Source organism: Sus scrofa, chromosome Y (genome assembly GCF_000003025.6).
Source record: "Sus scrofa isolate TJ Tabasco breed Duroc chromosome Y, Sscrofa11.1, whole genome shotgun sequence".
Taxonomy (NCBI): Eukaryota; Metazoa; Chordata; class Mammalia; order Artiodactyla; family Suidae; genus Sus; species Sus scrofa.
In genome coordinates, this window is record NC_010462.3 from 5960102 (window position 1) to 5984199 (window position 24098).

Here is a 24098-nt window from a genome sequence, read left to right on the forward strand (position 1 = left end):
TATGGCACCGTGATTCGGTGATGTGTCTCCATATATAGTTTCAGATTCTCTTCCATGATGGGCAATTACAGGAGTTGAGTCGTTTTTCCTTGCGCTGGACAGCAGGTCCTAGTTAGAGATCTTTCATCCCAGCCGAATGTACTCCTCTCCTGCCTTTTGCCACCGTAGCTTTGTTTTCTGTCTGTGAGTCTGCCTCTGCTCTGTAGATGGGCTCATTTGTGCCAACTTTTAGACTCCACAGAGAAGTGCTCTCCTATGGTATGTGTCTTTCTCTGGCTGAGTTACTTTCCTTCGTAAGAGAATCTCTAGTTGCATCCATGTTGCTGCATGTGGCATTATTTTGTCCTTTTTGATGGCTGCGTCGTATTCCACTGTGTATATGGACCGCATCTTCTTGATCCATTCCTCTGTCGAGGGACACTTAGGTGGCTTCCCTGTCTTGGCTATTGTGACGAGTGCTGCTGCGAACATTGGGGTGCCTGTGTCTTTTTGAATTAGGAATATACTCCCCAGACGACACGCAGACACACCTCCAGATGCACACACACACAAAGCCTGCACGCCGCCTACACTAACACACACGTAGAAATCACCCACGTACCTACCCACAAAACCCCACACATACACCTCAAACCACATGGTAAACAGACACCCATGCACACACACGCAGAGGAGAGAGAATTACAGGTGACACCTGTCTGTGAAACAGTCCCTGGGACCGCACACCTGCCAGCCTTCTGCAGGTGCCTGAGAGATGGTGGCGGGTCATTCCACATCCAGCATTTCCTCAGCTGTCAGACGTGTCCCTTTTGCTTCCTAACTTGCACGACGATTGTCTGACCCGGCGTCACTGTCCTTTCGGCTGCTGACCGGAGGATCCAAGCCATCTTTTGCTTTTGCTCAATCCATCATTCATGGGATAGAACTAGCTATTCAAAGGGTTTCCGTCCCACCAGAGCAACGGGACAGAAGCGCAGTGGGGGAAAAGGCAGCGTCTCCTTCTCGGGGATCCCAGGAGCTTAAAAACAAAGTGTATGTTTTTCGGGGTTGCCTGGTGATTCTGCAAGAAGTATATTTCGGGTGTGGGCTTCCAGAGAAGTTGCTGATGCAGGGGTTTTTCTGCCCATGCTCCTCCGTCGTGTCCAGAAATTGATACTCAGTCATTTTAAAAGACCTGCTCGTGTAGAATCACGCACGTGTGGAATCCCCGTGGTTTCCGACTGTTTGAAATGCTGTAAACACTTATTATCTTCAGGTGGCTACAGCATCCATGGAGGTATTCTTACTTTCTGGTCCAAAAAGTCAGTATTTCAATGGAGAAGAGAAAACACAGCCCCTTCGGCATTTTGAAGGACGCTAAATACCACCACCATGGCAAAATCCCAAATCGTGTTTTTATTTATTTATTTATTTATTTTCTTAATTTCCCCATGGACTTTAACTTGATGTATTGCTCACTGAATTCTTTTTTTTTTCTTTCTTTTTTTTTCCTTTCAGGCCAAGACTTTGATTTATCGGATGCTATTGATGGTGAGTCCTCTGAAAAGCGTTTTATAAAATATCGTGACTGTTTTTCCTGGATCCTGGTTAATCTGGTGAAAGCCGTCTGAGGCCGATGACGAGACTCATGCACTTCCGAGGTGGCTGGAAGTGCCAGGCAGGGGTGCCAGACGTTGAGGGAGGTGGCTGGTCCCCCTGTGGGCTTGCTGACCTGGGGGCAGGGGAGGGAGGGTCCACCCTGTGGCTGGTGGCTGCCTTGCCCCAAACACTGCCTCTGCCTTCCTGGGGCCCCTTCCTGCCGGGCCTGCTTCGGGGCTTCCAGGTTGCCCTCTGATAAGGGGCCCTCGTGCCAAGCCACCGTGACAGCATCTTAACCAACATTATCTGCTAAGACTCTGCTTCCAAATGAGATCATGTTTCTGAGGTTCCTGGTGGGTGGGAATCGGGCGGGGCGGGGGGGGGGAACCCAGCCTTCAACGCAGGAGATCATTTGAACTCCTGGGGTTCCGTGCAGCAGCTGGAACCCCACGTGTGGGTGCAGCCATCTCCCCAAAAGCTGGTGGCAGTGGAGGGAATTCTCTATTATTTTTCCCCTTTTGGGCCTCCCTGCAGCATGTGGCGTTCTGGGGCCAGGGATCAGATCCCAGCCACAGTTAAGACCTAAGTCACCGATGTGGCAGTGCCGGAACCCCAACCCGCCATGCCCGCCAGGTTTGAACCTGCGTTCCAGGGCTTCCAAGATGCCGCTGGTCCTGTTGTGCTATAGCGGAAACTCCAGTGTTTTTTTTTTGTGTGTGTGTTGGTTTTGGCTGTGCCAGGAGCCTGTGGACGTTCCTGGCCAAGGATCGAGCCCGAGCCACAGCTGTAATCAGGGACTGCCACACTGGATCCTTAACCCCCGGAGCCGCTAGGGAACTCCCAGAAAGGGAACTGTCTCCAGTGTTGATTCAGTTTCCCAGCCACACGTTTTCCTGACTGGAATGTCTTTTCTCTTCAGAGGATGTCAAGAAGCCCACGTCCACCCCCAGAAAACCCAACACAGGTAAGAAGCCGATGTAGCCGGCATAGGATCACAGCCGAGGGATGGAGGTCCTGGGGCCCCGTTTTCCCTGAGCCGAGGGAGAGGGAGACAGCTCTCAACACCCGCTTATTCAGCGGCTCCGGATGGGGGCTGGTTCGTACGTGAAGTGTCACCGTGAGGTTGATGCTGCCACACGCAGCCGCGGCCGTCAGAGAACAGAATGGATGATGCGACTTCAGCCGTGGGCTTCTGGGGGTGTGCGTGGGCTTAGCCTGAGCGTCTGCTCCTGCTTTGGGATATTCGTTTCTTGGGAGAGACAGTTTTCGGGGCTGGACCCTCGTATAACCCATGAGCAAAGTCCGACCTCAGCTGCTGGGATGTGCATACCAGTTACTACCAGGGATCCTTCCAGCCAATGACAGTCGGGAAGCAGAGGAGTTCCCACTGTGGCTCAGCAGGTTAAGGACCCAACTAGTATCCGTGAGGATGCGGATTCGATCCCTGGCCTCGCTCAGTGGGTTAAGGATCTGGTGCTGCCACGAGCTGGGGCGTGGACTGGCAGCTGCAGCTCCGATGTGACCCCTCGCCTGGGAACCTCCATGTGCTGCAGGTGCAGCCCTGAAAAGCAAAAGAGCAAAGTCAGGAGGCAGAGACTGATCATGGGGTTGTCCAAAGGTCAGGTCCGTTGGTGGGTGGGCCCCCAGACTCAAATCGATGCCCAAAGTCACATAGCTGTTATTGCAGATTTGCAAAAAAAAAAGGTGCCAGCTCTGGTCCAGGACGGCACCTTAGGAGGAGTAGAGGCACAGCCTTGTTCAGACCCAGGTGTGAGCCAGGTTGACATGTGCAGGTGCCGTTCAGGAGGCTGGGTCCGTCTTTATGGAGCCCCTGAATTCCTGCCGTCCTGGCGCCCTGGGTACGTCCCACTCGTGTTTTCTGAGGGCTTGTACCTTGTACTAAGTGGGTAGACAGGCCTCCGAGGTGGAGCTGGAACTTGAAAATTCGAGTTCTTTTTCATTTGTCTGTCTTTTTTCTTTCTTTCTCTTTCTTTTTCTTTCTTTTCTTTCTTTTTCTTTCTTTCCTTCTTTCTTTCTTTCTTTCTTTCTTTCTTTCTTTCTTTCTTTCTTTCTTTCTTTCTTTCCTTCCTTCCTTCCTTCCTTCCTTCCTTCCTTCCTTCCTTCCTTCCTTCCTTCTTTCTTTCTTTCTTTCTTTCTCTTCTTTCCTTCCTTCCTTCCTTCTTTCTTAGGGCCACACCCTTGGCATATGGAGGTTCTCAGGCTAGGGGTCCCATTGGAGCTACAGCTGCCAGCCTACACCAGATCCGAGCTGCATCTGTGACCTGCACCGCAGCTCACCGCAATGCCAGATCCTTAACCCGCGCAGCGAGGCCAGGGGTGGAACCCACGTCCTTGCGGATACGCGTTGGGTTCTTAACCCACGGGGCCACGTGGGGAACTCCAGTATGAGAATTTCCGGGTCCATCCAGGTGGCTGCGATTTCTAAATTCCTTGTAGCTGGGGCGTTTCGTCCTGACTTTCATCCTTTTCGGCGGAGAGCAGAGTGAGGTCAGCATGGTCGGGAATTTAGGTTTGGGGGTGAGACCGCCATCAGGCTGATCATCGGGAAAGGCCTTGAGGGGACAGGCCCTGGAGTCTTTCCTCCGTGGTTGGGGCTGTCTTTTCTTTTGTTCCTTTTGTTCCCGACTTTTCTGTTAACCATCTGCTTTCCTTTAGATGATGGCTTCAATTTGGAAGACGCTCTCGGTGGCGGAGGAAAACGTTAAGTAGCCCCTCTTTTACCTTTTTCTGTTTTATGGTTTTCTGTTTCGGATCCTCGTCGGATTCCTGATCTTTGAGCCACCGTGGGAGCGCCACGCCTCCGTGTGTTTTCAAACTCGCCCAGTCTTTGGGGGGACAGAAGAGTCAGTGGATACCCTAGCTGGGGCTGCCCCCATGGGCACGGGGCCTCTGGGGGGCTCCCTCGAGGCCCCACCCTCGGAAGGGCTTCCCTCCTGGGTTGAAGGGTCTGTGGCTGCCCTGTGGAAATTTCTCAGACAGCTCGAGCCGTGAAATGCCACACGCAGTTCCCGCCTGCTCTGTCGCAGGTCGGTCCGCTTCGTTTTCCCCTGGAAGCACACAAAGTTCGGTAGTGCAGCTGGATGGTGATGGAGAAAGACCCACAGGGGGCTGTGTGTCCAGGAATTCCCTGCCGTGACAAGGGAGATGCCTTGGTTTTTCAGAACTAAACCATCTGTAAATCCGTGCATGCTTTGTTTTCTTTGGGGGTTTTCTTTTTGGCTTGGTTTGTTTGTTTTAATGTTTTGGGTTTTTTTTTTTTTTTTTTTTGGCTTGGTTTTTGTTTTTTATTTATTTTTAAGCCAAAGGTGATACATCTTTGTTTTTTTTTTATTGTTTTTTCCCCAATACATTATTTTTTTTTCCTACTGTGCAGCACGGTGACCCAGCTACACATACCTGTGCACAGTCTTTTTTCTCCCGTGATGAGTCTCCGTCATAAGTGACTAGACAGAGTTCCCAGTGTGACCCAGCAGGATCTCATGGCTCATCCACTCCAGAGGCAATCGTGTGCATCTCTGAACCCCAAGCTCCCCAGCCACCCCCCGGTCCCTCCCCCTCCCCCTTGGCAACCCCCGTTAATGGATTTTGAGTAGCGTTGATTGCCAGTGTTGTGCCAGTTTCTGCGGCACAGCCCGGGAACCCCGTCCTGCATAGAAAGCCATTCTTTTTCCCATGCTGTCTTCCGTCGTGGTCTCTCCCAGGAGACGGGATAGAGGTCCCCGGGCTGTAGAGCAGGAAAGTTTTGTTTTCTTGACAGCCAAGGGCTCATCATGGCCTTTCTTCTCTTTGACAGATGACCCAGTACCACCCAATCCACCCAAACCCAAACCTAAGCCGAACCAGCCTGGCTCTTCAGGTAAGTGCTGCAGCCTCTGTGGGTCCTTGGGTGTTTTTCAGAGGTTTTTCAAAACCCTGGGCCTAACGCTAACCCTAACTTCTAGCCCTCGCCCTCACCCTAAGCTGCAGTGGTTTCCGTGTCAGCTGAGGGGAGACCCTTCCAGACTGGGCACGATCTGCCTCCGAACTTTCTGTGATGCCACGTTTCCAGCCGTGGGAAACCGTGTCCCCCAGAGACGTGTCTGGTTTCGATTTGATTTTGAGGTTGGGGATCTTACTTCCTGAGTTTTCATAAAAACCTACACAAGTACCAGTGAAAACATATAGAATCAGTATGGAGAAAAAAAATACCAGCTTTTTGTGCTTTTCCGCTAGAGAAGCTGTTGTTAAACTTTTTGTATGTTTCATTTTAAAACATTTTTTCAGGTTTTGATTTTTTCTGCTAGAGGGGATATACGTTGTTCTGTTCAGCTTTCTTTAAATTGGCGTTGATTTCCAAGGTTCTGTTAAGTTCTGCTGTGCAGCAGAGTGATTCCGTTTTATGCGTCTTCAGTGTTCTGTGGAAATAGCGTTTTTGATTATGGTTTATCACAGGGCCTTGAATATAGGTCTCTGTGCCTGACGGGACAAGCCGTTTTGTAAAAGGCTTCGTACCTTCTTTCCTGGCACATGTCAGGCTCGTCTCATAGTTTCACGAGCACGGTTTCTGCATCGCATGGCTGCGGCACGTTCAGATGTCGAGTGGGCTTTTTTGTGTGTTTATGGATTTGTTTCAGTTGTCACCCAGGAAAAGGAGAAGGATGCTCCTCTCCTGCCACGGGGATCGTTTGCGTGGTTTTTCTCTGTGGCCTTTTACATCGATTTATTCCTTTATTTTTGGTCTTTTCAGGGCTGCCCCTGTGGCACAGGGAAGCTCCAAGGCTAGGGGTCGCATCCGAGCTGCACCTGCTGGCCTACGCCAGAGCCACAGCCACGCCAGATGCTTAATGCACCGCGTAGGGTGTGGGATCAGAGCCTCATCCTCGTGGAGCCTAGTCCGGTTCATTACTGCTGAGCCACACGGGGAACTGCTCCAGCAGTGGTTTTAACAGCGTTCCTTTTCCCGACAGTATTTTTGGACAAGCATGACGTTCCCTCTGTTCTCCAGGACACCGTTTGTGCTTTTGTGGGTTCCCTGCTTTTTCGTGGCCACGTGCTTTGTTCCTTTTAACTGCAAATCTCTTTCCTGTGTCTCCCCGCTTGGGGACCATCCAACCCTCTCTGTGTTGCCATTTGAATGGGCTCCGAGTGTAAATCAATTTCTTTGCAAATGGGAGCTTTTTCCTCCCTTCCGCTCTCCGCGTGCCCCTTTCTCCTTATTATTTCTCGAAATGTGTTTCTAAATGACTTTCTCCCTCGTTTGTGTTTGTGCTGGGACGACGCTGCGCGTGCATCACTTTTCTGGTGATTTCGGGGATACAGAAACGCGTTTCATGCAGTTTTCCTCATGAGCCTTGAGTGAGAAAGGCATTCACGTTCACCGTTTTTTTTGTTCCTTAGCTTTTCTGAGAAAACGGTGGATTTCATTTCCGGACGACTTAAGGTTTTTTCTGCTTCCTCTTGTTGGCCCTTTGCTTGTATTTGTGTCACGTTGCCTTGGCAAGAAAACCTGGCATGGCATCTAGTTGGACAGAACAGACCAGGCACTTGGCGTTCCTGCTAAAGAGAGTCACCTTTTCCCAAAAGAAATCACATTTAAAAAATTTTTAAACCTAATTATGTTGGAGTTCCCTTCGTGGCTCAGCAGTAACCAGCCCGATTAGGATCCATGGGGATGCAGGTTCGATTCCTGGCCTCGATCCGTGGGTTAAGGATCTGGCGTTGCCGCGAGCTGTGTGGTGTGGGTTGCAGACGGGGCTCAGATCCTGCATGGTGGTGGCTGTGGTGTAGACCCGCAGCCACAGCTCCGATGTGACCCCTCGCCTGGGAACCTCCATATGCCGCAGGTGTGGCCCTTACACGAAAAAGAAGCAGCATAAATCAAAGGAAATATCCATTCGTCTCACACTTTCTGACTCCCCGCTGCCCTGAGTCGTTCATCAGGCGGACACATCAGGTCCTGAATCCTGCAAACATGTCACAGCCACGGTGGGGAGCGTGACGCGATAGCCGTGAGTGCAGTGATTCGATGCCAGATGCGTCCTAATCCAAGGCCGTTTCATCTAGTTGCCTCTAAAGGAGGCCCACGTCCTTTCCATGTCCCGTGTGTCGTCTTTTCCAGGTGTAGTCGCAGCGTTTGCAGTAAGGCGAACTTTAGGAGGAGTTTGAAGGGAGAGGGGACAGTCGTCCTGCGAGAGTATTTGAACAGCTAGTACCATGGTGGGGGTCCCCCAGGTCTGTGTTGTGTTGTGTTGTTTTGTTTTGTTTTTCTTTAAGCCCTTCCGTGGCTTGTTGAAATGCCCTGTCCAGGGCTCAAACCCGCAACACAGCAGTGATCCGAGCCCCCGTAGCGACCATCCCAGATCCTTAACCTTCTGATCCACCAGGGAACTCCCCCAAGGCTGCTTTTCATTTTGATCTGTTTTCATGCACCCGGAGATACCAAGACCCTCCTGACAGTGTTTTTTTTTAATTTTTAATTAAAGTGGAGTTGGTTTATAATGTTGTGGCCATTTCTGCTGTATAGCAAAGTGACCCAGTCTCAAACATATATCCATTCCCTTTCTCATATGCTCTTCCATCCTGGTCTGTCCCAAGAGACTGGACAGAGTTCCCTGTGCTGCACAGCAGGACCTCATGGCTTCTCCATTCTCCGTGTTCTAGTTGGCATCTACGGACCCCGACCTCCCCGTCCAGCCCACTCCCTCCCCCTTCCCCCTTGGCAACCACACGTCTGTTCTCTACGTCCATGAGTCTGTTTATTTTTCTAAATTTAATTTTAAAATTAAAGCATAGTCGATATACAATGCTGTGCCCATTTTTGCTGCACAGCAAAGTGACCCAGTTACACACATACATACATTCTTTTTCTCATACTCTCTTCCATCCTGGTGTATCCCAAGAGACCAGATCGAGTTCCCTGTGCTGGACAGCAGGACCTCATGGCTCATCCATTCTCAGTGTCCTAGTTTGCATCTACCAGCCCCAAACTCCCCATCCAGCCCACGCCCTCCCCCTTGGCAACCACAGGTCTGTTCTCTGCGTCTGTGAGTCTGCTTTCTGTTCTGTAGATGGTTCATTTGGGCCGTATTTTAGATGCCGCATAGAAGTGAGCTCCTGTGGTGTTTGTCCTTCTCTGTCTGTCTTCGCTCAGTACGAGAATCTCGAGTTGCATCCATGTTGCTGCGAATTACATGGTGTCCTTCTTTTTGACGGCTGAGTAATATTCTGTCGTGTATGCACCACACCTTCTTTTTTTATTATTATTAAAGTATGGTTGGTTTACAGTGTGTGCCAATTTCTGTGCTATGGCAAAGTCCTGCACCCATGTACGTTCTTTTTCTCATGTTCTCTTCCGTCCTGGTCCATCCCAAGAGACTGGAGAGAGGTCCCTGTGCTACACAGCAGGACCTTGCTGTTCCTCCTTCATGACTGCTCTTCTTTTTTTTTTCTTTTGTCTTTTTAGGGTCACACCCCACAGTATACGGAGGTTCCCAGGCTAGGGGTTGACTCAGAGCCATAGCTGCCGGCAAACACCACTGCCACAGCAATGCCAGATCCAAGCCGCGTCTGTGACCTACACCACTGCTCCCAGCAACGCCAGATCCTTAACCCAGGGAACGAGGCCAGGGATCGAACCTGCGTCCTCACGGAGACTCGTCGGGTTCGTTACAGCTGAGCCACGACCGGAGCTCCCTTGATGACAGCTCCGATGTGACTGATGTCTCTGTGTTTTTCCTTCCAGGAGGCTTTTCGGATTCTGATCTTGTTGACAGCAATTCAGGTGGAGGTGAGCTTTCCTTCCGTGTGTCTCCTTCCTTCCCGTGTCCCCAGGCGTCTGTCCCCCGGCTCTGCAGAGTCCCCGGCAGCCTGGGAAGTCTTCTCCCTCGGGCGGTCACCCTCAGCTGTTCGGAGCTCTCTTTTGAAGGTCCAGCCTTGGGCTGTATGTCCAGGGTGTGGACCGTCAGACCTGCCCCTCCAGAGGTTGGGGTGCTGGGAGTGAGCCCCGCCTTGTGCAGGTGATGGAGGCCTGGGGCGGGTCCATGACGCCCACATCCCTAAGACTGCCTCTCCTGCGTCTCCAGGGGCCACCTGCTGTGGCTGTTTCATGGTATTTAATGAACTGAGCCGTCAACAGAGGGCAGGGACTTGTCCAAATGATGCTCATGGGTTAGTGACAGGTGGAAAGTCAGATTTTTCCTTCTCTCTTTTTTCCTTTTTAAGGCCGCACCTGAGGTATAGGGAAGTTCCCAGGTACGGGTTGCCTCGGAGCTGCAGCCACCAATCTACACCACAGCCTCGTAGACACCAGATCCGAGCTGCATCTGCGACCTACACCACAGCACATGGCAACACCAGATCCTTAACCCACCGAGCGAGACCAGGGATCGAACCCGCAACCTCGTGGTTCCTCAGCGGGTTCTTAACCCACTGAGCCACAACGGGAATGCCCCATGGATGTTCATTTAAACCCACATCTCTAGGGGCAGGTCCAGACCCCGCCTCCCCCCACCTTGGAGCGTAACAGGCAGGATTCTAGTCTCATGTAGTGTCACGTGGGCTTACGCCCTGGATGTACCGGGCTGTCCCCTGGCGCTATGGCCGTGTCACATGCAGCCCTCGCTGTGAGCAGAGCAGGCAGTGTGGCTCCATAGCTGGTAACACGTAGGGCCCGTGGGAGTATCGAGAAAAGACGCGCCAGGATGGGCGTTCCGGCCGTCGTCCTGCCGTGGAAACGAATCTGACTGGGATCCATGAGGACTCAGGTTCGATCCCTGGCCTCGCTCCGTGGGGTAAGGCTCTGGCATCACCGTGAACTGGGGTAGTTTGCAGATGTGGCTCAGAGCTGGCATTGCTGAGGCTGTGGTGTAGACCTGCAGCTGCAGCTCCAATGAGACCCTTAGCCTGGGAACCTCCATAGGCTGCAGGTGTGGCCCTAAAAAAAAAATGAGACACCCGGAGTGACTGGCTGACATTCAGCAAGGCCAGAGGCCCCCCGGACAAGTTCACAGTCCCCGGGGTGAATTCCTGGGCTGTGCAATCATAAATGTGCAGATTTACACTTCACGTCCGGCGTCCTTTCCCCTTACATGCGGGGAAACCAGGTGAATTCCTGGGCTGTGCAATCATAAATGTGCAGATTTACACTTCACGTCCGGCGTCCTTTCCCCTTACATGCGGGGAAACCAGAGGCCGTGGGAGTTCCCGCTGTGGCCCAGTGGGTTAAGAACCCAACTGCAGTGGCTTGGGTCGCTGTGGAGGTGCAGGTTCAATCCCCGGTCCAGTGCAGTGGGTTAAAGGATCGGGGGCTGGCCGCCGCTGTAGGCCTGCAGCTGCAGCTGAGATTCAGTCGTTGGTCCCGGGAACCTCCATAGGCTGCAGGTGTGGCCATAAAAAAAACAGACGGGGTGGTGGGATGGCACCTTCGCTGTGGGGGAAGCATGCGTGAAGACGATACCCAGGGTCGGGCTCGTGTTTGCACCTCCCGATGCGAACATGATAAGACCAGGGGTCCACAGGGTTGTGCCTTGGATGACCTGTAGCTGTGGCAGGGGGGCAGGGGGGGCTCCAGCTCTCAGGTGGGCGCCAAGGCCCTCGCTGGACTTCTCCGCGAGCCCAGTGCTGGGGACAGGCTCCCCGGGCCAGCAGGGGTCTCCCTGGGTCTCCCGGAGCCCACCTGGGGGCAGGGATGAGTCCGGTGCTGGGTCTGGTTTTCAGTTCATGGGCGCGAGCCAGGTGGCACCGTCCACCTCGCCAGGACACCCCCATTCGGCCGTGGACAGGGCCACCCTCATGGGAAATGACCCCCAATCCGTGCTCAGTCCCACGACGTTTCTGTTCATGACCTTCGTACCCCAAGGTCGGAGGTGCTGGTCCTGGGTGTCACGTGCGCTTCCCATTCCCAACACGATGCGTCACTGGGCCTTGTTCTCTGTTGCAGGAGGTGGCGGTGGCGGCGGCGGTGGCGGCGGGGGCGGAAGCCAGAGGCATGACGACAATGAGCAAGGTATGTGCGCCTGGTTCGTCACGTCCTGGGTGGCTCCTCTGGGCTGTTGCGGAAAGACGGACGCCGTGGCCATGACCTGCCATGTAGCGCTTGCGGCGTCACCCGAACGGTGCCAGCGCCAAGCAGGGTTCTCCGTCCCTGGGCGGCGAGGCCCCGGAGGAAACCCAGGCAGACCTCGGCGAAGCTGTGCGTTGGGGCCCAGACCACAGCCGTCACGCGAGTCACACACCCTTTCAGGGGCCTCTAAAAGTGATGCCAACCCTAGGCTGTCGTCGGTTCCGTGTGCAATGTATATACTTTCATTAAAAAACCCTTTAGGGAGCTCCCGTTGTGGCTGAGCGGGTTAGGAACCTGACGAGGATCCATGAGGATGCAGGCTCGATCCCTGGCCTCACTCAGTGGGTTAAGGATCTGCGAGCTGTGGTGCAGGTTGCAGATGCGACTTGGATCTGGCATTGCTGTAGCTGTGGTGTAGACCGGCAGCTGCAGCTCTGATTCGACCCCTAGCCTGGGAACTTCCATATGCCGCAGGTGCTGCCCTAAAGAGACAAAAAAAAAAAAAAAAAAAACCCCAGCACTTCATTGCAGTTCCCCTTTGGCTCAGTGGATTAAGGATCCTGCATGGTCACTGCAATGGCTTGGATTGCTGCTATGGCGCGGGTTCAATCCCAGGCTCCGGAACTTTCACAGGCCATGGTTATGGCCAAATCAAACACCAGAACTCTTTACTGCCCCAAAAGGCTCCCCATCCCCTGAGCCTTCCTGTGTCATAGTAGCACATCGAAGCTCCCGTGTCACAGAAACCTTTGCAAACAGAATCATGATGCAGAACCTTGGAGGGTGGTGAGAATGACCAAAATGCAGCAGAGACAAGCAGGGAGCAGGGGCGGCTGGAAAAACAGCGCCCATGGACTTGCCCGAGGCCGGGAACCACGAACCGATGATGTGCAAACCACGCAGCATCCGTGCCGTGTCATAAGATGCGGTCCGCCTGCAGCGAGGTGACCGCCTGCCTCTAAAATGCTCAGAGCTGGGCGCCGATGCAGCAGCCTGCCTTTGAAGATCGGTCACTGTCCCCAAGGGCCCTAAGAAGGAGCGTGCCGGTGCCTCCGAGTGCTCCAGGGAAAGGACCACTCGGCTGTAGGGACATACAGAGAAAGTCATTTACGAGAAGGAGTTGGCTCCCGTGCTCATGGAAGTTGAGACGTGCCACGCCCTGCTGCATGCCCACCAGGGATTTGGCACAGTGGCTGCTGTGGGTCCCTCTCGGTGCTAAACACTGAGAAGCAGCAGAAGCAACGGTGTTAGATCCAGCCTGAGCCCAGAGTCCCCAGGACCGGGCGCATCCGTGTCCGAGGGCAGGAAGGGGGTGTTCCCCCTCTGCATGGAGAGCAAAGTGTGCCTTAGAATCGCATCAGGTTGTCACAGGTTGGACGATGTGTGTCCAGCCTGGGTACGGAAGCCTGCGTCACTCAACCTATGGCTTCAGAGGTTAAGCTTTTTCTGAAGACCCCCCACCTGGACACACCCAGAATAATGGGGGTGGGCAGTTCTTTTTTTTTGGCCATGCCCATGGCAGGCGGAAGTTCCCAGGTCAGGGATCAGACACCATCCACGGCGGCGACGATGCCGAGTCCTTAACCCCTGGGCCGCCAGGGAACTCCATGCCTAGGGATTTCGTAGCCAGTCAAGCTGACATGTATGACGAACCCTCCCATCGTCCTTGGGTTTTCTGCCTGGGGCAGAATGTCTGGTGCACCTGCCCTGCCATGAAAACGGCTGTCACCGTGGGACAGGTGCAGGAATTGGGGGATTGGGGACAGCGGATGGAAATCCCATCACAGTACGTCCAGGGGAAGGCATTGTGATGGACAGACTTACCGAAGAGGTCGGTGGCTTTGATTTTCTTAGAAGATTTGGGAATCTGACTGCCTGAGGTCTCACGGCCTCCCAGTGGTCCCAGCTGGGCACCTCCCACCCTGCCCGGGAGTGCCTGCTTTGAGCTGGGAGGAGCCCTGAGCTGGTCTCTGGGCGGGCGAGGAGGTGGGGAGCCGGTTATTGGCACGGAAACGACGCCTGGAGCAAAATGAACATCCTTCTCGGTGTGACTCTAGGGGGCTCAGGAGGGGGCCCCTTTGGCATCTCCGCGGTCAGCCCCATCCACTGCCCCTGGGCAGGGCTGCCGGCCCCCTGCCTCGTGGGCTCTCCGGGCGTGCCACCTGTCCCCCCATCACGGCGCCCTGTGCTTGCTCCCACAGGCGACTCCCCCGGGGTGGTGCCTGGCATCGTGGGCGCCGTAGTCGTCGCCGTGGCCGGTGCCATCTCCAGCTTCATCGCCTACCAGAAGAAGAAGCTCTGCTTCAAAGAGAACGGTGAGTCCTTCCATCCCCGCTTCCTGGCCATGGCGCCCGGCCCCCCGGAAGCTGTGCTTTCTTCAGAACGAGCGCTGGAAGGAGCCGGTTGGCAGGGAGCACGCGGAGGGGGCTGAGGCTGCCTGACACCGCCGGACCCCTGGGGTCTGACCTGGGGGCTTCTGTCCCAGGGCTTGCTGCGTTTCGTTGTGTGAGCTTGTGTGGTGGTAACGACGCCCCTTTGGGGGGGTTACATAAAGCGGGGAGACGGTGGGCTATGCTTTCCAATTTTGATAAAGATCAGACTGTGTGTGCAAGGCTCTCCAGGTTGCCTGGCAGAGCGCGAGGGCTGAACAAACCTTATAGCTTGTTTGTCTTTTTTTTTTTTTTTTTTTTGCTTTTTAGGGCCGTACCTGCGGCATATGGAGGTTCCCAGGCTAGGGGTTGAATCACAGCAGCAGCTGCCGGTCTACACCACAGCCACAGCAACACCAGATCCAAGTTGCATCTGCGACCTACCCCGCAGCTCACAGCAACGGCCGATCCTTAACCCGTGGAGCGAGGGTAGAGATCGAACCTGCGTCCTCATGGATGCTAGTCAGATTCATTAACCGATGAGCCAGGACGGGAACTCCTAGCTTGTCCGTCTTGATTCATGTTCCCTGCCGCCCTCATCCTCTTCGTGGAAGAGCCGTGGCCGTGGGGCCGCCATATCGTCTTCCGCACCCCAGAGAATTAAAATACAAACCCTGTGCAAATTAGTCCCTTTCTGCCAGAACCCAGTACCAGCAGCTTCCCCGGGAAGGTGGGATGGGGTCATTTATAGGGGACTGTGGAGAATGCCCCAGTTACCAGCCCTGTGATGAGAACCCCAGTCCTGGCCGTTGTGGGGACCTTCTCCTAAAATGCAAAGTTACCTAGGATTTGTCCTGACGTCAGGGAATTTTGTGTGTGTGTGTCTTTTTAGGGCTGTGCTGTGGCATATGGAGGTTCCCAGGCTAGGGGTCCAATCAGAGCTATAACCACTGGCTTGCAGCACAGCCACAGCAACGTGGGATCTGAGCTGCATCTGCGACCTACACCACAGCTCACGGCAACGTCGGATCCTTAACGCACGGAGCGAGGCCAGGGATCGAACCTGCGTCCTCACAGATACGAGGTCCAATTCGTTTCTGTTGCGCCGCAAAGGGAACTCGTACGATTTGGAGCACAGCTAGTGCCCGTGCACCTCAGGAAGCCTCTATCTAGGTCTTACCTTGACGGTTACAGAACCAGGGAGGGCTGGGGTGTGATGTGGTTTGTAGGGTTTGAACGTCTCATTCTTGATGTCATTTGCCTCAGGGACCCCTCCCCGGGGCTCCTGAGAAACTCCCAGAAGAAGCCTTGAATAGGTGGAGATGGAGGCAGGGTCTCAGCCTAGGGATGGAGTTGCCCCTTCATCTCCCATCCTTCCAGAGTTTTAGGAGCACACACGCTATTTAGAGTCTGAAAGTGGAAAGTCCTGGAGTTCCCTGGTGGCTGAGGGGTTAAGGATGCAGCGTTGTCATTCCTGTGGCTCGGGTTCGAGCCCTGGGCTGGGAGCTCTCACGTGCTGCAGGCATGCAAAAAAATTTAAAAAAAAAGCAAAAGTCCTACACCGTGTTTGCCTTCAGAGCCCGAAAATAAGCTTCTATTTTTTAATCAGTCTTCTCGAAGTGGAGGGTCTCAGTGACTTCATCTTATTTCTCGCTCGTAAGTAGGCAGCTGCCCTCTGGCCACGCGCAGCAAAGCGCCATCGGCTGGCTGCGTGCCAGGCACCCAGCAGCGCCCGAACGGACAGATGAGCCCGTTCCAGGAAATGCGTGTAAAAGGTCTGCGGTTAGAACCGGGACAGGAGACAGAAGCCAGGAAAATGCTTTTCTCTTGCGTCTCTAAGAAGGAGCAAAGAGCTTCCATGGAGACGCGTTTGTGTTTCCTTTCCAAGCACATTGTCCTCCTTCGCTGAAGATGCTCCCGCCCGGAGCTTGGTGCTCCGCTAAGCGAGGAGTAAGGCTTGCTGGCCGAGGAGGCTCGGGGCGTCCTGACCCGAAGGTTTTTGCAAACACTTTGGGTGGATTCTGGAATTGCAAAGCGTCTCGGTGAGCTGGTGAGCTGGGTGTAGGAACATGCTCGTGTCAAGACGGGGCATCTGAGGAAGGGCCCAGGGGCCTTCACAGCCAGGACATGGTGCAGAATTTGCAAACGAGGTTCAGAAATGGGAGAAAGCAAGCATTGTGCATGGGACCCCACGGCACCTCTGGGTCTCGGTCGTGGGTTCAAGCGTTCTGTCTCTCGCAGGGGGCAGAGGTGGGCGTGAACACAAAAAGTTCCCCGGGTAGAGCTGGGGGCATGTACATGTTTAGAAACCAAAAGCCTGCTTTCTGGTGAACTGACTCGGGGCCGTGAATGGGATTCAGTTTATGCTCCTGGAGAGTCTGGCTGGATGCGGTGCCCTGGCGTACTGCCTGCTGTCTCTCTTCTGGACTGACGTGGCATCAGGTGCAACTTTATGTCCGGTTTCTTTGTGGTTTTCTCTCTCTCTCTCTCTCTCTCTCTCTCTCTCTCTCTCTCTCTCTCTTTTTTTTTTTTTGTCTTTTTAGGGCCGCTCCCACAGCATCTGGAGGTTCCCAGGCTAGGGGTCGAATCGGAGCTGCAGCTGCAGGTCTACACCACAGCCACAGCAACACCGGATCCGAGGTGTGTCTGCAACCTGTGCTGCAGCTTCCAACAATGCTGGATTCTTAACCCACTGAGCGAGGCCAGGGCTCGAATCTGCATCCTCATGGATACTAGTCAAGTTCCTAACCTGCGGAGCCACACTGGGAACTCCCAAATAGTTACTCTCGCTATAAACTTATTTAGGAGGGCCTCCGTGTTCCGTTTTGTCGAGAAAGTATGAAAAAACACCTACGGTCCATGAAGTTGGGCAGCTCTGTCTCTTTATCCTAAAAGCTGGATGTTGTGGTTCTTGGCATTTTATCTGGTTTTCTTCTAAGCTGTGGAGGCTGGCTTCTTCCCAGCCATTTGGGGCATGAGCACTGGATGTGTGTCTTTGTGGTTTTTTGTGGGTTGGCTTCCAGCTTGGATGGCAGCGTCGGCGTCCTGCTGCTGCTCCTGGCATGGCCAGCTGCTTCCCTCGGCCTTGGTTGCGGCGGATTCTGGAGGCAGGGGTGGCACGTCCTGTCCTGTTCCCTCTCTCTTCCTCCTCCCTTTCCCTGGACCTCCTTCCCCCTCTTAAATCCAGTGTCCACTCTGAGCCTGCCTTCCCGTCTGATCTGCCAGCCTCTCTCCCGACCGGCTTTCTAACAGCTCACTGCTGCTGCCACCGCCACCACTGCCGCCGCCGGGAGCCTGGGCAGGTGCCTGGCGCAGGAGCGTTTTCATTCTCCCTTTCCGACCTTCCATTTCAGATGAGTCCAAGATCTAGGGAGGAGCCGAGCATCCCGGGCGGGCCGCCGGAGCGTCCTTGTGATCCGTGTGTGTCCACAGAGACGCAGAGTCGAAGGCAAAACCCTTGCCGTGTGTCCTTTTCTGTAGGAAAGCTGCCGGGGCCGATGAGTTTCCCCCGGATCAGATTCCAACCCTCGCCTCCCCTGTGCTTTTGTCCTCACATCCCGTGTGGCTTTCCCCCTTCCCAAGGCACAGGCGCTTAGAACGTTCTGTTTCCACGCACGAGTAGCTTGCGAAAAACGAAGGGAAAGGCAGAGGTCTCTAGAAGCAGAAGCTAACAGAAACAAGGGGGACGTCCCTGCATGAACCAGGTCCATCCTCCATCCTTGTGGGGTGGGGGTCCAGAGGGAGGAGGGAGGGGCAGGGGTGGGCAGCCACCGTCCTCCCTGCAGTGTCCTGGGAGGAGCGCCCGCCAGGGTCAGAGGCTGGGATCCTCCCCGGGTTAACGAGGACCCGTTTAACCCTCCGGTGGCACAGCCTTCATCTCCATGAAGTGTCTCCTCTCTTCTTGCTCTGGTCCCTTTTTGCTCCAATCTGTGAATGTCCCAGTTCTCCGTGGGCCAAAAAAAAAAAGTAGTTGGCGTTTTTAGGAATCACCTAAAAATCTCGGGATGCTAGGCTTCCAGGGTGGGTGGCAGGTCGTGACGGGAGGGGTCTTGCAAAGTCTGGCATCCCCCGGCATCCCCAGAAGCCCAGACAATGCCGAGGGGCTCTTGCAGGTCAGCCCGCTTCCTCCTGGGAGGAGTTTCCCTCTTCTGACCTTGTGCAGAGGGTCCGGGGGAATGAATGCCCCTTCCTGAGACGCGATGGCGGGTGGGGACCTTGGGGGGGGTTGAGTCTCGGGAGGCGACTGTGACAGCCGTGCCCGTGGCTGTGATCAGCCTCCACGGGTCACTTCGGGGGCCGTCGGGTATGAAAAGAAGGGTCCCCGATTTCACGGTTCTTCTGCTCAAACGTCCCTGTGAGCACGGGGGTGGCTGTCAGGCGAATCTCTCGGTCCCAGGGAAGACGTGCCCAGTGTAAGGGACAGATCGGATGCTGCCGGTCAGTCGTCCACCTCCCGCCCCCACCCCCGGGGCCAGGCGCGGTCCCCAGGGCTTGCCACGTATATACATCGAGTCCCCAAGTCTAGAGACCTCCGCACCGTACCGTTGCTACGGTTCATTTCACGGGCCTCGTGCTTCCTCACCTGCAAGAGAAGCTCCCGGGTGGCGGCGCCCTTGGCCTTGTAAGGGTTGGGGGGGCGGAGGTGGGGCGAGGTACCCAGTGCAGCCCAGGCTCCCCTTAAGGGCACTTGGGGTTGGGACGGGCGCTGGGGCACTGGGACCCTGGCTCTGTCGCCCTCAGCACAAGCCTCCAGCTCAGCTCAGTGGGGCCCGCAGCCCCGGCTGAGCATCTTTTACTGAGTGACTTCATTTTTCTCTCCTTCCTCCCTCCCTTCCAGCCTCCATTCTTTCTTTTTTCTCTTTTTCTCTTTCTTTTCTTCCGTCTCTTTTTTTTTTCAGTTTCTTTCTTTCAATCTCTTCCTTCCTTTTTCTTTCTTTCTCTCTCTTTCTTTCTTTCTTTCCCTTCCTTCCTTCCTTCCTTCCTTCCTTCCTTCCTTCCTTCCTTTCTTTCTTTCTTCCTTCCTTCCTTCCGTCCTTCCTTCCTTCCTTCCTTCCTACCTTCCTTCCTTCCTTCCTTCCTTCCTTCCTTCCTTCCTTCCCTCCTTCCTTTCTCTTTTTTCTTTTTCTTTTTTTCTTGTCATCTCCTTCTGACACGAACGCCTCCTTGGGGTTTCTTGCCACAGCAGCTGGAGGATGTCCCTCAGTCAATCACCCAGCGACTTCCCTGCCAGCAGAACAGGTGCCACGCGTGGTGACGCACCTCTTTTTCCTCTTTTTTTGTGTCTCAGAGCTTTGGTCTCTGACTGCGGTCTCCGTTGGTGCTTGGGGGAGGGGGACAGCTGGCAGGACCCGCTGCCTGTGGGCGGCGCTGTGTGTTTCTGGGACCTGGGTTCAGAGCAGTGTTGGGGTCCCCGTGTGGTCCTAACCTCAGACGATGCCTCTGAAAGCTTCGAAAACGGGGAGACGGTTGTCCTAGATCCTATGAGCTGAGTCCACTTCGTGTCATATGTGCTTATGTCTCGTCCCCAGCCCTGCAGTAACGAAATAAACATGTTTTGACTGGGACTCTCTCCTGCGTTTTGAATTCTGTCTCCTCGGGCGGGGTGCTCGGAGAATGTTTCTGGGCAGGCTCCACTTTGCGATGATGGGTGTTGGAAAACTTCAAACAGCAATTTGGAAATAGGAGTTCCCGTTGTGGCTCAGCAGGTGAATTAAGGACCCGATGTTGTCTCCGTGAGGACGCGGGTTCGATCCCTGGCCTCGCGCAGTGGGTTAGGGATCCAGTGTTGCCGTGAACTGTGGTGTGAGCCACAGATGCGGCTCGGATCCTGTGTTGCTGTGGCTGTGGTGTAGGCCGGCACCTGCAGCTCCGATTGGACCCCTAGCCTGAGAACTTCCATATGCCTCAGGTGTAGCACACACACACAAAAAAAAAGTAATTTAATTTTGTCAACTAAAGTCTAGCTTCACCATATAAAGAATAAATGTTTATTTTATTTTGTCATCTTTTTAGGGCTGCACCTGCGGCATGTGGAGGTTCCCAGGCTAGGGGTCGCGTCGGAGCTGTAACCCCTGGTCTACACCACAGCCACGGCCACAGCCACACCAGATCCGAACCTCGTCGGCAACCTACACCCCAGGTCATGGCCACACTCCCTTGCGTAACCGTGAATCTGGTTTCCAAACTCTGCACATCTGTTTCGGTTTTGTAAGTTCTTTTGCTTCCGTTTTTGTTAAATTCCACGAACACATGATCTCATGTGATGAGGCTGCTTCTCTGACGCTTCAGGGGGTACGAGATGCTCGTTCCAGGTCCATTCGTGGTGCTGCAGGGAATGTGGAAATAAAAATAGACTGAAAAAACCCAGGGGCAAACGGACTGGACACCTTGAAGGGCCGTTCATGCCTCGATGACCAGGGTGGTCCTTGGCTTTGGGGGAGGGCGTGGGGGGGGGGAAGGAGGGGCCGCTTTGGCCTGAGAGGGACCCTGAGGGGGGCTTCTGTTTGTACTCACCTGGGGTGGGGGTTCTGTGCTTGCTTTCAGCTGACCAAGGCGAAGTCAACATGGAGAACCGCCAGGGCGCCAACGCCGAGCCACCAGGTGAGAAGGGACGGGGGTGTCACCGCCCCCAGCCTGTCTGTCTGACCTCCGCCCCCTGCTGTCCTCTGATTCCCGCTTCGTGGCCTGGGATGGGATCCTTTGTAGCTCAAAGCTTCCCCCGAGGGGATTCGTTCAGGAAACGAGATACATACAGAAACATTCTGGGGCTTGAGGCTTCTGATGAGACCTAAGTTGGCTTCACTTCTCTTTGCTTTTTAGGGCTGCACCTGCGGCATATGCAGGTTCCCAGGCGAGGGGTCGAATCCGAGCTACAGCTGCCGGTCTAGACCACAGCCACAGCCACAGCAACACTGGATCCAAGCCACGTCTGCAACCTACACCCCAGCTCATGGCAACGCTGGATCCTTAACCCACAGAGCGAGACCAGGGCTCGAACCTGCATCCTCATGGATGCTGTGTCAGGTTCTTAACCCGCAGAGCCGCAACAGGAATGCCTCACGTTCTCTTTAAATGTCTGTGATGGTCGTTTTCTAAGTGGCGCCTGGTGGCTGGGTGGCTGGATCCGCAGCTGGCCGTCACGTGTCTTCTGAGATGCTGCTTGGGTCACGTTCTGCCGTCGCGTTTACAAAATCCTGCCAAGCAGGTGCAGAATTGGATCAGGAGGGATAGTTTACAATTCTGGATGCTTCTCAGGGCCAGGAGCACAAGGTCTGTAATGAGGACCACTTTTGAAAATGGCAGGAAAACACAAAGTCTCTGTCTCTACACCTGTGTGTGTCTTTCTTCATTGGTGAGTCTACGTGGACACCCACTCCCTTGGCCGAGAAAGGCCACGTCTGATGAACAGGACGCCCGTGGAATTGAGCTGCGTTTTGAATAAAATGCTAAAATAGTTCGAATGCCAACATTGGAGCCTTTTAAAAAGGTCCTGCCTGGCTCTCTGCCCTTTCAAACAAGGCAAAGATGTATACATTGAGTTTGTCAGGACCCCAAAACGCCACATAGACCTCGAAAACCTAAATGCACTGCTCGGAACATCAGCCTCCACCCCCCCTCCCTGGCCATGGTTGTAAATTAACAAAGCCGGCGTACCCCCATTTGGAAAATTATTCCTTCTGGAATTGGGTACCTTTCTGACCATGTCCGAGACGTCCCTGGTACAGCGTGACTTCTCTGCACGTTTCTTTCACTTTTCCCAAAGAATTTATTCTTTTTTTCTAGGTACCGTTGCATGGGCGCAGGCCATGTATTGAATTTTTTGCCCCCTAGCCCTTCGATGTCGTTTTTGCTTTTTTTCCATGAGATTCTGAGCCCATTGATTCTTTTTTTTAAAAAAGAACTTTTTATTTATTATTTATTTATTTATTTAGTCTTTTGAGGGCCGCACCCGTGGCATATGGAGGTTCCCAGGATCTAATCAGAGCTGTAGCTGCTGGCCTGCGCCAGAGCCACAGCAACGCGGGATCCGAGCTGCGTTTGTGACCTACACCACAGCTCATGGCAATGCCAGATCCTTAACCCACTGAGAGAGGTCAGGGATCGAACCTGCAACCTCATGGTTCCTAGTTGGACTCCTTAACCACTGCGCCACGATGGGAACTCCCCATTGATCTTTTACAGGGATAGAGTCACCCGCCTCTGGGGCTTTGCAGGTGCAGGTTTGCGCGGGCGCGTGGAGGGGGCGCCGGGGACCCCGCGTGCATGTACATTGTGCTGTTGTCTCGCCCTGGCAGTGCAACAGACGCTTCTGGAGAAATAGAAGACGGGCAGCTAAGCAGCCGCGTTGGCAGCAGGATCGCCAGCTTGCCTGCTGGGCGCCTCCCGACGGCCTGCCTGCGGGGGGCTGAGCAGCCCCGCCAGGAACAAGCCCCGGCGAGTTCGTGCCTTTGCCCAAGGGGATGCCACGTTTTAACCCTGAGACGCGTCCGCCACCACCGTGCCCGGGGGGATGCGTTCCGCCGAGGTCCGCATCCAGAGAGCACAGGACGCTCACCTTCGCCACGGCGCTGCAGGATTCCCTGGGGAATGTGAAGGGCTCAGCCCCTGTCACCAGGTCGCCGTCGTTCGAATAGCCGCCCCGCTCAAGTCCCCGCAGACCGGAACGCTGCGCTGTTCACCCATCGCTGTATTAAATGCGCCTGAACCTCCCCGCATCCGGGCCTTTTGTAGAACGAGGGAAGCCTTTGGTTAGTTTCCTCAAGAAAAAAAAAATAAGTTCTTTTATTGATGAGGACTCCCCCTCCCCCGCCCCAGACGAATAAAAAGAAATGAGAAACCCACGTCCTTTTTACGTGAATGTTCAGCCATGGAGGCCCTTGTAGAAAAGGCATGGAAACGATTGGGGTGGAGACCTGGGTTCTGTTTTCTGGGACCGTCGGACCGATGATCCCCCTAAGTGCTGGCTCCTTTGTGGGCTTTTCTGAATCTGTTTCCTCCGGTGGTCACGTGGGGAAAGGTATTTCTTATCATTCAGATACGCTAGTCAATGAGATACTCCCCTGGGCGAGATGCTCCCCTCAGCCAGATGCTTCCCTGAATCAGATACTCCCCTCCGCGAGATGCTCCCTTCAGCCTCATTCCGCGTTTTGATGTCGTGGCTCGTTGCGTCATGATGTGTGAAAAAGAGGGCTTTTGAAAATCATTTGGAACTTCTCCATAAAGACGTCATGGGTTTAGAGTCCAAGGGAGTTTGCATCACCATAAAAGAATGTATTTAAGGGCTGTCAGGAGACGGTAGGGACAGCAGGGGGGTTGTTGAAAGCCTGTGTCATAACGTGTGTTTGACTAACCCCCTGGAGCTGTGGCCAAGTCTTTGCTCTCCAAATGCTGCAAGGGGTATCTTTATTTTTTTTTTAATTTTTAATATATATTATTTCAAAATGCTTTGCACCGGACTGGCACAACAATACCCATTTAATAAATGTGAACTCTCATTTTTAAAGGGGACTCAAGCATCCATATGTTATCGGGCTAGAAGCGTTTTAAGACCTCCAATCCAATGGGTTATATATTCCTCATTTCTTAAATTATTTCTCTCTACCTAAGAGTCTGTACCCAAGTTGTTTTCTTTTTTCTTCTCTTCCAGTCCTTTTTTATTTTTAAATTTGATTATTATAATTGATGTACAGTGTTCTGTCAATTTCTGCTGTACAACAGAGGGACCCAGTTATACATATATATATATATATATATATATATATATATATATATATATATATACACATTCTTTTTTGCACATAATCTTCCATCCTGTTCCATCACAAGTGATTAGATAGAGGTCCCTGAGCTGGACAGCAGGACCTTATTGCTTATCCACTCCCAGTGCAATAGTTTGGGACCCCAACCTCCCCGTCCATCCCACTCCCTCCCCTGCCTCCCCCTTGGCAACCCCAAGTCTGTTCTCCACGTCTGTGACTCTGTTTCTATTCTATAGACAGGTTCATTTGTGCCATATTTTGAATTCCAGATTTAAGTGACATCCTGTGCTATTTTTGTGTCTTTCTCTGTCTGACTTACTTCATTTAGTATGA

General features: G+C 53.7%; 1 long non-coding RNA gene across 4 annotated transcripts in view; it reads left to right on the forward strand.

The window, feature by feature from the left end:
- The window catches only part of CD99, a 36760-nt gene extending 13251 nt beyond the window's left edge, over window positions 1-23509 (forward strand). The window contains exons 2-10 of one of the 4 annotated variants that reach the window (XR_002340897.1): window positions 1498-1530; window positions 2498-2542; window positions 4255-4299; window positions 5393-5455; window positions 9320-9364; window positions 11516-11581; window positions 13840-13953; window positions 20551-20607; window positions 22302-23509. This is a non-coding gene — a long non-coding RNA (CD99 molecule (Xg blood group)). Of the gene's footprint in view, window positions 1-1497; window positions 1531-2497; window positions 2543-4254; window positions 4300-5392; window positions 5456-9319; window positions 9365-11434; window positions 11582-13839; window positions 13954-17360; window positions 17974-20550; window positions 20608-22301 lie in introns of those variants that run through there. The other 3 variants (XR_002340895.1, XR_002340896.1, XR_002340898.1) reach the window with 3 other exon arrangements.